This window comes from Myxocyprinus asiaticus, chromosome 6 (assembly GCF_019703515.2).
Source record: "Myxocyprinus asiaticus isolate MX2 ecotype Aquarium Trade chromosome 6, UBuf_Myxa_2, whole genome shotgun sequence".
Taxonomy (NCBI): domain Eukaryota; kingdom Metazoa; phylum Chordata; class Actinopteri; order Cypriniformes; family Catostomidae; genus Myxocyprinus; species Myxocyprinus asiaticus.
The window spans coordinates 41,271,272-41,284,645 of record NC_059349.1 but is presented as its reverse complement, the minus strand read 5'-3'; the positions used below and the strand labels follow the sequence as shown (position 1 = coordinate 41,284,645).

At 39.2% G+C, this 13,374-nt stretch overlaps 1 protein-coding gene across 1 annotated transcript in view; it reads right to left on the bottom strand.

Annotated features, from left to right (window-relative positions):
* The window catches only part of LOC127442385 (ephrin type-A receptor 3-like), a 218,670-nt gene that overhangs the window by 101,513 nt on the left and 103,783 nt on the right, over positions 1-13,374 (bottom strand). The gene's annotated exons all lie outside the window — the stretch shown is intronic.

Sequence of the window (13,374 nt, the reverse complement as noted above, 5' to 3'; positions counted from 1 at the left end):
GCTAATGACAATAAAGGACCAGCTTGACCAGCTAAAAACAAACAAACAAACATGTAAAATCACCTACCATCAGGTTGGTTTAGATCAAACATCTAAACAAACTAATGACCATAAATGACCACCTTTGCCCAAATACAGACCATTTTAAACCAGTTCCAATCAGGCTAGTCTAGATTAACCATCACCACCAGCAAATGATTGTAAACAACCAGCATCAACCAGCTAAAAACCATGTAAAATCAGATTAACCATCACCACCAGCAAATGATTGTAAACAACCAGCATCAACCAGCTAAAAACCATGTAAAATCAGCTACCATCATGTTGGTATAGATCAACCATCTACACCAGCTAATGACCATAAACAACCAGCTACGACAAACTAGAAACCATATAAAACCAGAAGAGTGTTTTTAGTTGGATTTTCCCTCAGGGAATATTGGCTTAAAATGTATCAGTCTCACTTTTTCATTTTTGTGTAACCATCTTAGTGTTCTCTCTCTCTCTGTTTTACTTTGTCTGAACTTAAATACACATCCTTTTCTCATTTTCTGAAATGTTAAAACATTCTGTGTTCTGTAAAAATGGGTCAGTCAACATGGACTTAAATAACCAGTGGAGAAAAATGAGCCCAAGTGCAGGAATTACAAATAGTTTCTTGTAGTGGAGCATCCCTTAAGGACTCTGCAAAACCAAAACACATCCTTGAGACCTGATTTCAAATTCCAACATTTCCTTTCCTCAGAATACACCACAAATATGTTTACGAATCAAGGCAATACGATCCTCTTTCTTAATCTATGGGCAATTTTGAGGGGAGGCAACTATCTGTCTCTTTTTCTTTCTCAGTTTTTCATTTATCTCTCTTTCTTTCTTAACATCTGCCTCTCACATTCATTTGTTTGCCTCAAAGCCCCAATGTATGACCCAATTTCTCGGCCCCTATGAGGAGCCACACGGAAATATGTGGGGAGGAATTCAGCCTTTTATCCAATTACAAATGGGAAGTGTTCACACAAACACAAGCCGTAGAGTTGAGGATGTGGAGGAGTAGGCGGCATGCACAACTTTAGTACAGCATTAGCCTGCGTTAGCTCAAGGCACCCATAAAATAAAACCAAACAAGGCTTGTGCATATTCTAATGTATGTAAATTTGGAGGCCTATGTGAATGTTAATGAATTGAAAAGGGCATATTTATTTGATTGCCTTGCAGCTCGGCACTCATTGAGGGGATGGTGCTGAGGGGGTGGTGGTTTGCGGTGGTGCATCTCAGGGGTAGAGACGTAAATTCACAGTGCAGTTAAGGCAAGAGTGCAAGCAATCTGCACCACAAGTAAATTAGACAATCCTGCCGGCAGCCGAGGTCAAGCCATTGCTAGTGTCGGAAACGCAATTCAATTGATGGATCAATGCAATGATGAATTTATCCTTGTCTTGATTGCCTGTGTGAGTGGTGAAGGTCACAGATTTAATCAAGGTCTTCAGCTCGCCTGCTTGCCCATAAATCCATACCCAGTGGAGAGTGGCGGGCTCAGCCTGCACCTCAATGGTCCATTCTTCACCTCGGTTCCTTTGCATTCACATGCAATTCACTGCTCCTTTTTGACTTCTCTTCTGAAAAACACTGAAACTGGTATCAATTGCAGACTGTTACCCTAAATATTAATAAATTGCTTATCACGGTTTTGAGTATCAATATATTTGCCCTTTCCAGTAAGCACAGCTATTCTAATCAAGGAATCTTCTTATTAGAAGATCAGGCATATACTGTATCATATTATCTTTGACATATTAAGCGACGTACGAATAACATGGCCCAGGGCCAGTGGAAATTATTTCCACGACTTTCACGCATTGTCATTACCGAATGCTATCTTGGACTTCATATTTATGTGGAACCTGACCTCTGGTTCCCTTACAGGCTTGAAGTCACTTCCTGTTGCTGCAGGTGCCTAGCTCGAGTTTATATTTGTAGACTGCTTGCTTTTTTAGCATCGCTTATCTATCTGTTTTCAGCTTTTATTCTTTAATATCTGCCATTTTTCAGCACGCATCAGGTTTTCCCCTGCATTATTCTCTTATCGTGATTCAACTTCGTGCATTTTTCCACGTGTATCCACTTTCTATTTTTATCGGCATTAAACTGCGTGCATTTTACAGCACACATGCATTTTACCGTGCACACCCATTTTCTCCTCTGTGTTACACAGATTATTGCATCAATCTCAAAGCAATGCTTATCAAGAACAACCATAACAGCAAACAATTGCATGAGGGATTCACATATCTCAAACCCTCGCCGCTCAGGAACAACCAACAACAACAACAAACAATTGCGGTAAGTTGTGGAATTCTTCCATCAGCAGTGAGGGATTCACATGTGATAAATGTAAGGAATTAGTCAGGCTGACGGAGAAGGTTAATGAGTTAGAGACCCACATCCGAATGCTAGTGGAGGTCAGTGAGAAAGAGAAGCTGGTAGATACTGTTTTGGATGTGGGTAGTACAACGAGCAACACAAACACTTTGGTTCTGGCTGAAGAGCCCCTGCTCAGCAAAGTGACACCACTCTCCCATTCCTGTTAGGGTTTCCAATCGAATCTCCCCACTCAGTGATGCAACCACTGAGAATCATGTTGAAAGAGCCTTGGTCATAGGTGATTCTATTGTAAGGAACGTGGTAATAGAGACTCCAGCCACCATCTTTAAATGCATTTCGGATGCCAGAGTGTCTGACATCAGATAAAATGTACAAGTGCTGGCTAATGCTAAACATAGATTTTCTAAAATTGTTATTCATGTCGACATTAATGATATCTGGCTTTGCCAGTCGGAGATCACTAGAGATAATATTAAAGAGGTGTGTGAACTTGAAAAAACGATGTCAGACACTGTAATATGCTTTGGCCCCCTCCCTGATCGTTGTGGTGACAAGGATTATTGTAGATTAGTGTCACTGAATGGCTCTCTTTAAGTCAGACAAAATGTGACAGGACCCATCGCCATAATCAACTCATCGCCATAATCATACACTAGATTTATTTCTGTCATATGGATTTGATGTTGATACTATAGAAATTCTACCGCAGAGCGATGACATCTCAGATCATTACCTCGTTCACTGTATGCTGCGATCAGCTAATGTTACTCAATCTACACTATGCTATCGTTAGGTAGAACAATTCTTTCGACCACTAAAGATAGCTTCACTAATAATCTTCCAGATCTATCTCATACACTCAGTAAGCCCCAAAGTCTAGAAGAATTTGATGAAAGAACAGAAAATATCAATACAGTCTTCTCTAGCACTCTTGATAGTGTTGCCCCCCTTTGATTAAAGAAAATTAAAGAAAAAAGCCCCACACCATGGTACAATGATCACACTCATGCTCTCAAAAGAGCAGCTCGGAAAATGGAGCGCAAGTGGAAGAATACAAAATTAGAGATATTTTGTGGTGCATGGAAGGATAGTGTCTCTAGCTACAGAAAGGCACTAAAAACTGCCAGGTCAGCATATTTTAGCAAACTCATAAAAAATAACCACAACAATTCTAGGTGTTTATTCAGTACTATGGCTAAATTGGTTAGGAATAAAGCCTCAACTGAACCAGATATTCTGTCGCAGCACAATAGTAATGACTTCATGAATTATTTTTACTGACAAAATTGAAATAATCAGAAATAAAATTGGAATTATGCAATCATCTGTCACAGCACCTCAGAAAACAGCATCTCATAATTTTCCACACATGAAACTTCAATTCTTCGCTGTCATAGGTCATGAAGAGCTAACAAAACTTATAGAAACATCAAAAGCCACAACATGTATGTTAGATCCAATACCAACTATGCTCTTAAAAGAGGTATTCATTGTAATCTCAGAACCTCATCTTAATATTATTAACTCCTCGCTATCCTTAGGACATGTCCCAAGAAACTTTAAAATGGAAGTTATCAAACCGCTTATTAAGAAGCCACAACTTGATCCTGGAGAATTGGCTAATTATAGACTGATTTCAAATCTCCTGTTTATGTCGAAAATACTAGAAAACGTTGTGTCCTCCCAATTATGTTAATTTCTACAGAGAAATAGTATATATGAACAATTTCAGTCAGGATTTAGGCCACACCACAGTACAGAGTCTTCACTTATCAGAGTTACTAATGACTTAATCTTCTCATTTGATCACGGCTGCATTTCTCTTCTAGTGCTTTAAGATCTTAGTGCTGCCTTCGACACAATAGACCGTGATATTCTCTTGAATAGGCTAGAGAATTATGTTGGCATTTGTGGACTTGCATTAGCATGGTTTAGATCCAATATAGCAGACCGCTACCACTTTGTCTGTGTAAACGAGGAATTGTCAAATCAAACAAAAGTTAAGTATGGGGTGCCAAAGGGATCAGTTTTAGGGGCTCTGCTTTTCTCCTTATGTATGCTTCGCCTGGGAGATATTATCAGGAATCATGGAATAAGTTTCCACTGTTGTGCTGACGATACTCAACTTTATTATCAGAGTGTATCAATGAAATAAACTTAAAACAACACAAACATAAGGACACAGACACACATGCAATGCGGCCACGTGCTTCTCTCTCTCTTGAACCGACGTCTCCGGCTGCCCCTTATCTCGCTCTCCCACTGATCGGCTGATTCAGCGCCAGCCGTGCTCCATCACGGCCTGGCCGCACCGTCCTCCTCGTCACAGTCCTCCCCCATCCGATTCAGGCCGGGGCACCACCGGTCTAACTAACCCCCACCCCCATCTGAACGCTGCCCTTCCGGCCGTTCTGTCAGCCATCCCGCATCCCATGAACCTGGGGGGAGAGACGAGGATAGGCGTGGGGAGAGGGAAAAGGTGAGCGGAGACACATAGAGAAAGAAAGGAGAAAGAGAAGAACTTGCTCGCTGGCTCCCAGACACGCTGTCGCCCGGTCCTCAACTGATCCTCCGCCCTCTGGCGGACGCCAGTTTGCACCTCCCCCGGTGGACGGCAGCGAGTCCTCCAGCACCTGGCAGATGGAACCGCTCCTCCCCTTCTCGGCAGACGGCTGCGGTTCCTCCAGATCTTGACGGCCAGCAGTGACCCCTCCGTCCCCAGGCAGAGGGCCACGGCTGCTCCCCTGGCGGATGGCAGCAGCGAGGACTCCGCGACAGCACATCCCTCCTCCTTTCCAAGTTTCGGCACCACTGTAATAGTCTAAGGATGAGCAAGGAGGAGGCAGGAACCAGCTGAACAATAAACATAAACTTTAATGATATAAATGAACTTAAAACAACATAAAATGTAAGGACACATACACACATGCAACGCAGCCGCATGCATCTCTCTCTCTCGAACCGGCGTCTCCGGCTTCCCCTTATCTCGCTCTCCCGCTGATCAGCTGATTCAGCGCCGGCCGTGTTCCATCATGGCCCGGCCATGCCCTCCTCCTCACATCTGTTAACTACATACAAAGCTCTGAATGGTCTAGCTCCAAAGTATTTAAGTGACCGTCTACCACACTATATTCCATCATGTTCATTACGATCGCAAAACTCTGCCCTGTTAATAGTTCCTAGAATATAAAAATCCACAAAAGGAGGTAGATCCTTTTCCTATTTGGCTCCTAAACTATGGAATAGTCTCCCTAGCACTGTTTGGGATGCAGACACACTCATTCAGTTTAAGTCTAGTCTAAAGACTCATCTATTTAGCCATTCATAAACCTAATTTATTCTTCACCACACAATTAGGCTGCTTTAGTTAGGTCTGCCGGAACCTGAAACATTGATCATGATCTATAACTCTGCATAAATTGTAATGGCATCTACGCTAATATTATTCTATTTGTTTCCATGTCTCAGCCTCGGGACTCCTATCTTGAGCTCACCAGAACCGGCCAGATCTAGCTCCATTCCTGCTACATGTCTCTTAAATGCAGCCGGTGCTAGCCAGACATCACTTCAGTTTAGTACGATGGACCTCAGTGGATGAACTGATGCCAACTCCATCCATAAGACATGGGATACTTCATATGCCATTGGCTGAACCTTGGACTTAGGATAGATCTCACCTATCGTGAAATGACCGGCTGGTTGAACTGCGAAGCACCTCACTGATCTCAGTCAGCATCACCTTGGTCTAATGATGGACTACACTCTTAAAATGGAATACACAGACTATCAATAAATTGCCAAAAAAAAGCCTTCATCAGCCAACTAACAAAGGACAATGCATCTATGTCAACTTCTGCAGTTAATCCAGGATAAACTTCAAAGACATTAGTCATTAATCTTAAAGTTCTTACAAAATCTTTGTTTAAACACTGGCCCTTAACACTTACTTAGTTTAATAATTGTAAACCATGACTTGCACTGCAAATAAATAAGTAATATTGGCGTTATATTCATGCTGTTGGGAACTGGCCCCCACAGGAGTTTTGTGTTCCTTGCCACAGTCACCTTTGGCTTGCTCATTGGAGTTCTAAATACAATTATTATTTAATTACTTATTTTTATACACACTTCATAATCGTATTTAATCAAACTACACAATGATGACTCTTAGACTTTATAGATATTACGGTTTCATTTTCTGTTAATGCATGATTTTCTGTAAAGCTGCTTTGAAACTATGTGTGTTGTGAAGACACTATACAAATAAAAATGACTTGACTTCATAAATTTGGCAAACTTGGGGGCCATTCAGACTGAACGCATTCTAGCGTTAAAAAAAGCTAGACACAGCCCAACAAATGGTAATGGATGTTCATTTAACTTGACACGGCATCTTAAAAATGCAGCACTCCTGTGTGAGACGCTTAAAAAAAGCAAGAAAAAGAGCAACTCTCAAAGACATCTATCTAGCGCAATGGTTCTCAACCAGGTGGCTGTGGCCCACTAGCAGCCTTAGCAAACTTTAAAGGGGGCCATAAGATAACTCCACATTATAAATTATATATATATATATATATATATATATATATATATATATATATATATATATATATATATATAGTTTGTAACTGTGCCCATAACGTATGAAATCATAAAATTATTTGTGATGAAGAATTTTAATCTGTTGACACTGCTATTGTCTGGGTGATGGGGGCCTTCACATATTGTTTTGGACAATGGTGTGCACTGTAGTCAAAAAATCTGAGAACCACTCTAAACCTCTAGTGCATGTTTACCTTGAAAAACACAATAAAAACAAACAGTGCAGACTAACGCAAAAATGAGACCCCTTACAGTACATTAATCATTTTATACAATTCATCATTATGTGTGTTAACCTTTGCTAGAACCATGCTCTACCAGTAGCAGGGATATTACTAATTATTCAATAACTTAGTACAGAAACAATTACCCTGGAGCAACCTGGGGTTAAGCGCATGGTCAAGGGCTCCAAATAGTGATGGCTCAAGCCTCGCTCCTTGTGGAAATCTAACCAGCAACCTTCCAATTAACAACCCTGAGCCTTTACTATTCCTTTAGTTTGCTGCTCTGATTCAAATGAAAAGTGTTTTTTAGACGGCCAATTGGACACATTTCATGGCCTCCTAAATAGTCATAAGTAAACAAAATGATTCAAATTAGGTTTGAGAGTTTGTTAGACTTGAGTGTGGTGGGCCTTTTGTTGGGTTGTTGGTGCTGGATAGAGATAGAGATGGAGATGGGTTAGGGCTGCTTTGCTCTCAGAAAGCCTAATCAGAGGCTGAGTGTCTGGGCTGAAGAATGGGCACAGTGCAGCTGTGCTGAAGAGGTTTGGCCTGCTGATGAGGGTTGCCTGGCTGCTCTTTCCTGGCACTGGTCCACAGTGGTATATCAGAACTCCCAGGCAGCCTGACCACACACTCAAACAATCTGGAGCAAACACACACACAGGCCCTTATTACCAAAGGAAATTCCCTTTGATGTAACAATCTTTAAAAGTCTTTCAAAGTGTTACTGAGGAGTAGTCTATGACCTCCAGCATCTGTTTAGATGACTTCCAAAGACTCAGCTTTACCGCAACAGTTTCAGAAGTATGTGCTGGACTCAAGCAGTGGAAATAATACAGCAGAGAACTGGGCTAAGTATTGAATAGCCATAATTTGTTCATTCAGCCAAACCCAAATTATATTCAATGCAAATAATCTGAGAGTAAAACAGTGGAAATTGCTCATATTTGAGTCATACAGTTCAGGGAAGTCCAATATTTATTTGAATGTCAGTGTTTGACTTAGAATTAAAGGGGGTAAGTTCAATTTGGTTCAAATTAACCTCTTGGTTGGAGCCGAGGACTTGCGGTAAGTAAACATGCAGCGACACGTTCAGTCCTCTTTAAAAGAAATTAATTTAGAGACACAACTTCTCTAAGTGGGTTTTTGCATGCTGACAGAAGGAATGTATAGACTCAAGTTTTCGGTCAGGGTTTTCAGTCTAAAAACCTCTCAGATAAATTGCATTTGTAAATTTACCCCTTTAAAATCACCACACAACAGCAAAGCACCACTTTTGTAACAAATTCACCACCTTATACATTCAGCTTTAAGATGATTACAATTGGAACTGCTAATGTTGCAAAGTCCTGCGTGGAGAGACCCAAATAGCAATCCACATAATGATGCCAGTAAGGAACCCGAACCACTGCCCAAAACTAGTTTAGTCAAACACCAATGATGGGGCACAAATTCTCACAAGGGAAATATAAATTAACCAATCAGACGTGTTCCTCACATCCTTCGTAAAGTGGAGACAAGGATTAGTTGGCACACTTTTTACTCCAATTAATATTTCTCACAGTGGGTTCATTTTTGAAAGTCAATTTCATTATAGGCACATACGTACATTTTTTTGTCTACAAAAAAGCTTTTAAGCATTTCCACGTAAGATGTGACAGATTGCCTGATATTTATGAAAAATGCCCTTGTCCTGAGAACACAGCTCACACTTTCAGTTAAAATCTACCTTTATTATGTAGTTGATTGATTTTTGCCTGAAATCTGCTTGTGTGGTTTAATGTAATTGTTTAATAATAGTAAAACTATGATGATTTTGAAATTTTAGTTGGAAGGATAGAATTCACAAAAAAAAATGTAACATACCTGTAAAATATGTTTTCGTTTTAAAATGCATAAATTTTGCTAGGTTTATACCTCTCATCCACAATTTGAATGGTATTTTCCTCCATCAAAAATGGAATGCTTCGAAAACTCTCTCTAGAATATTTACATTTAGTCATTTAGCAGACACTTTTATCCGAAGCGACTTACAAAATGAGAATCAAACACAATTCATCATACAAAAGCCAACAATATCGGCAGGATCTCACTGCTAAGTTATATGCATAGCTGGAGTACTACAGAAGTTAGAGCAGAAGAAAGACACAGAAGAAATGAAAAGTTTTTTTTTTTATTATTATTATTTTGTAAAACATTGACATTTGAAAACTGAAAAAAAACAAAAAAAATGTGTGGGCGTGGCCTTAAATGATAGAAACAAACATACTGTGCAAAATGAAGTGTTTAAAACCAACATACAAAACCTCCGATAGAGAAACCACACATTTGTGTAACTGAACTTTTGTTTCAAAATGTTATTGTTACGTAGATGAAGCACTCATGACAACTTCCCCATGTGACAACTAGCCCTGGTCTCCCCTATCAATATTCTCTTCATATAAAGAGTACAACCCCTCATATAGAACAACAAAGAGCTTATTTTCAGTTTTCTCCTTCACTGCAGCAGTACATCTCAGGAAATGTAAAGTGTTAAGCTCTGCTCCTCCCAACAGCATATGCTCATACTCAGGTAGTAAGCCAAAAGAAATGGGGAAGCAAATGCTACAGAAAACTACATCTTGGATATCTCCAGGAGGTTTGCCTCATTAAAAAATTATACCCATCTGACTCCAGCTTTTTGTTTATGGCAATCAATATCTTTTAGATATGATTCCTGATGAAAAGAGAATGGAAAAACACAACAGTTCAGGGAGGTGAGGGCTCATGAAAACAATCCACTCACAAGAAAGTGTTGTTTATGAGATAAACTTAATCATCATTTTAATTTGCTGAGTGGCGGTCATCTGTGGAATTTGATTACGGCATTGCTAAAATACTTTATGGTAGGAGCATTTTATGATCTTCAATAATTATCTGCCATGTTTTAATAATGTTTGTAAGAGAAGGAAAGAATGGGAGAGAGAGACATGTAGAAGATATAAAGTATGATTTATGTTAAGTGTACGTATCCATTAATGAACATGAATTGTCTGATCTCAGCAGTATCATAGTCAACTGCCAAGTGAGTAATCAATTACAAAATGAATAATTCACATGCAAACTCTTCATTAATGATCTCACTTTTCATCTGCGATGCCTGATTCACTTCCTCTATCTCTTGAGTAAAAGGAAGCCGACAGTCCAAATGTACGCCCTGTTGAAGTATGACCCGTTTGGGGCTTGCTGACTGCAATGCTGTCACGTTGCATCGATGTATCACTGATTATAATCTAAACAAATTTTTGCTGTTCTAATTGGCTATCACGGCAGTAAACAGGCAGAACAGATTTCAACAACATCTCTCTTTATCCAATCAGGCATCAGAGCAAAGGTGTGCATTTTTCAATTACTGGCCTTTGCTCTGATGGAAAACAAATTCACAGGACAGAAAATTACCAAGCCTGCAGCTGTCGCTGTGCTCATACATAATGTAAGAGTCGCCATTGTCTTTTAAGAACATGACAGTAACTAAACAGCACTCTTGTGCTGAGCACATACCAGTGCCTCTTCAATAAAGGTTTTCGCAAAAGCTACCTCACATCAGCATCAATAAAGACAATGTTATTTGCATGGCAAAGACAAGCACATGCCTCAGCGCTGGGGTTGCATGAATAAAGTTGTGGCTTTCCCCCATTTTACCCACTAAAGGCGAATCGCTCTACTCGCATTGCTACCTTTATCATAAAAATAAAAAAAATACAAAAAAAAACAAAACTGATAAAGCTTAAAGGGATAGTTCACCAGATGTGTGTGACTTTCTTTCTTCTCCTGAACACAAACTAAGATTTTTAGAAGAATATTTCAGCAATGTAGATCCATACAATGCAAGTGAATGAGTACCAACATTTTGAAACTCCAAAAGGGCATAAAAGCAGCATAAAAGTAATCCATATAATTCCAGTAGTTAAATTCATATATTCAGAAGCGATAAGTGTGGGTGAGAAACATATCAATATTTAAGTTATTTTTTACCATCAATCTCCACTTTCACTTTCACATTCTTCTTTTGTTTTTGGCTATTCACATTTTTCGTGCATATCACCACCTACTGGGCAGGGAGGAAAATTTAGAGTAAAAGAGGACTTACATATTAATCTTTTTCTCACCCACACCTATCATGTTACTTCTAAAGGCATGGATTTAGCCACTGGAGTCTTATGGATTACTTTTATGATGTATTTATGTGCATTTTGGAGCTTCAAAGGTTGGTATCCATTCACTTGCATTGTAAGGATTTACAGAGCTGAAATATTCTTCTAAAAATCTTCATTTGTGTTCTGCAGAAGAAAAAAGTTATAAACATCTGGGATGGCATGAGAGTGATTAAATTATGACAGAATTTTTATTTTCTGGTGAACTATCCCTTTAACAATCTATGTCACACAGTAAATACAGAAGGAGAGAAAACAAGAAAGGTCCGTCTCCTCATTCATCCTAATGTGGGGAAATAAAGCGAACATAAGTGAACATAAAGAAATCTGGCAGTTAGTCAAGCACACAGACCTAAAACTGCTGGAGAACAGGGATGTGTCAATCAAGCCCTTTCTACAACAGTGCAGGATATGCTGGGGCTTTTTCCCCAACAAGTGTGAAATTCATATGAAATACAGTCACATCCTGAGAGAGCAATACCTGGTCCCCGACAAAACAAGTGTGTGTGAGAGAGAGAATATACAAGCTGAGGTGTCTCAGTGTCTCTCTGTACCACGGGCAGAGTATAGAAATCACACACTCCTAGATAATTGTGAAATACATCCTGCAGGATGACATCATTACTGGAGCACAGCTCACACACACAAGCACACGTACACACACATACACACAAATTGTAGGTAATCACCAACGGCGAATTTCTTTCTGGTCTGTGTGCGATAAGACTGTGTGGAGTCTCTGCTGTGCCACACACACACACACATACACTCAGAGGTGGTGATACTGCATCATATGATCGCAGGTGCAGGATGTGCCCATCACACTCTTGCCAGTGGGTGAGGGTCTATCTGATGAGTGCTCAATGATACAGCAACAGAGTAGACAGGAACACTCGAGATAAGTACTGTATACAAGACTTGCTTATCTAAACGTATAGGCCTACACTCTGCAAATTAAATTTGTTCAATGAAATCTGAATTATCGGATGAATCACAAAATAAAAACCTGTCAAGAACATGCCTGTGTCATATTTAACCCCAAAATCAAAAGTAATAATAAATTATAAAAATAAATTGTATTTTGCATAATAAAAATGAAGCTTATTTTGAGGATCATTACGATTATTTATTTATGCAATATTTTCATGATAATTTAACACTGTAATGAAAAAAAAAGACGTTTTCATGAGATTTATTTAATAATGTCTGAAATGTGCCACTTCTTTACTTAAATTTATTTTCACACTATTCATACAGACAGACAGACAGATGCTACACTGTTGTCATATGACCTCACTATATTGTATGCTAAATTCAGTGAGTGATGTACAGTTTTCTCAGAAATAAATAGTTTAAATAATTTAATAAAATAAACAGTAGTGAACCGTAAAATATAAAGGCATCAGAATTACATCACGTAAAGCCTGAAACATAGCATCCATATTTTTAGTTTTTCATGTCTCAACTACTGGCAAATATTGAGTCAAATATATGTTAAAAATAATGGTTATATTATAATAATCACAGAATATTGTTTACAATATTCAATATTCAAGCGCATTGCATTGTGGACACAGTATCCTACGCATTGAACCATGTTTATACACTGCACAATTTGGCAGATGTAGTACAGTAGGTCATTTGGCTATTCTATACATATAGAAAATTTGCATACTGTGCACAGTACACACACTGCATGCTACTTTATTTATTTATTTTAAAAAAGTAGGGAGTATACCATTCCAAACATACCCTTAGTATTAGGACAAAAGGTTTATTTGCTATTTTCTCAAAGCACTAGATATCTGATTGAGGAGGCCCTCAGGAATATGTTCACTCAGCCCTTTGGAGACGTGTGATTGGCTCCTGTGTTCGGCAGGGCAATGTCATTCTCAGATAACTCTCATTTTGTAATCCCCTCCTTAAGCAAAATGTTTCTATGGGATCACACACTGTGTCTCTGTAGAACTTCA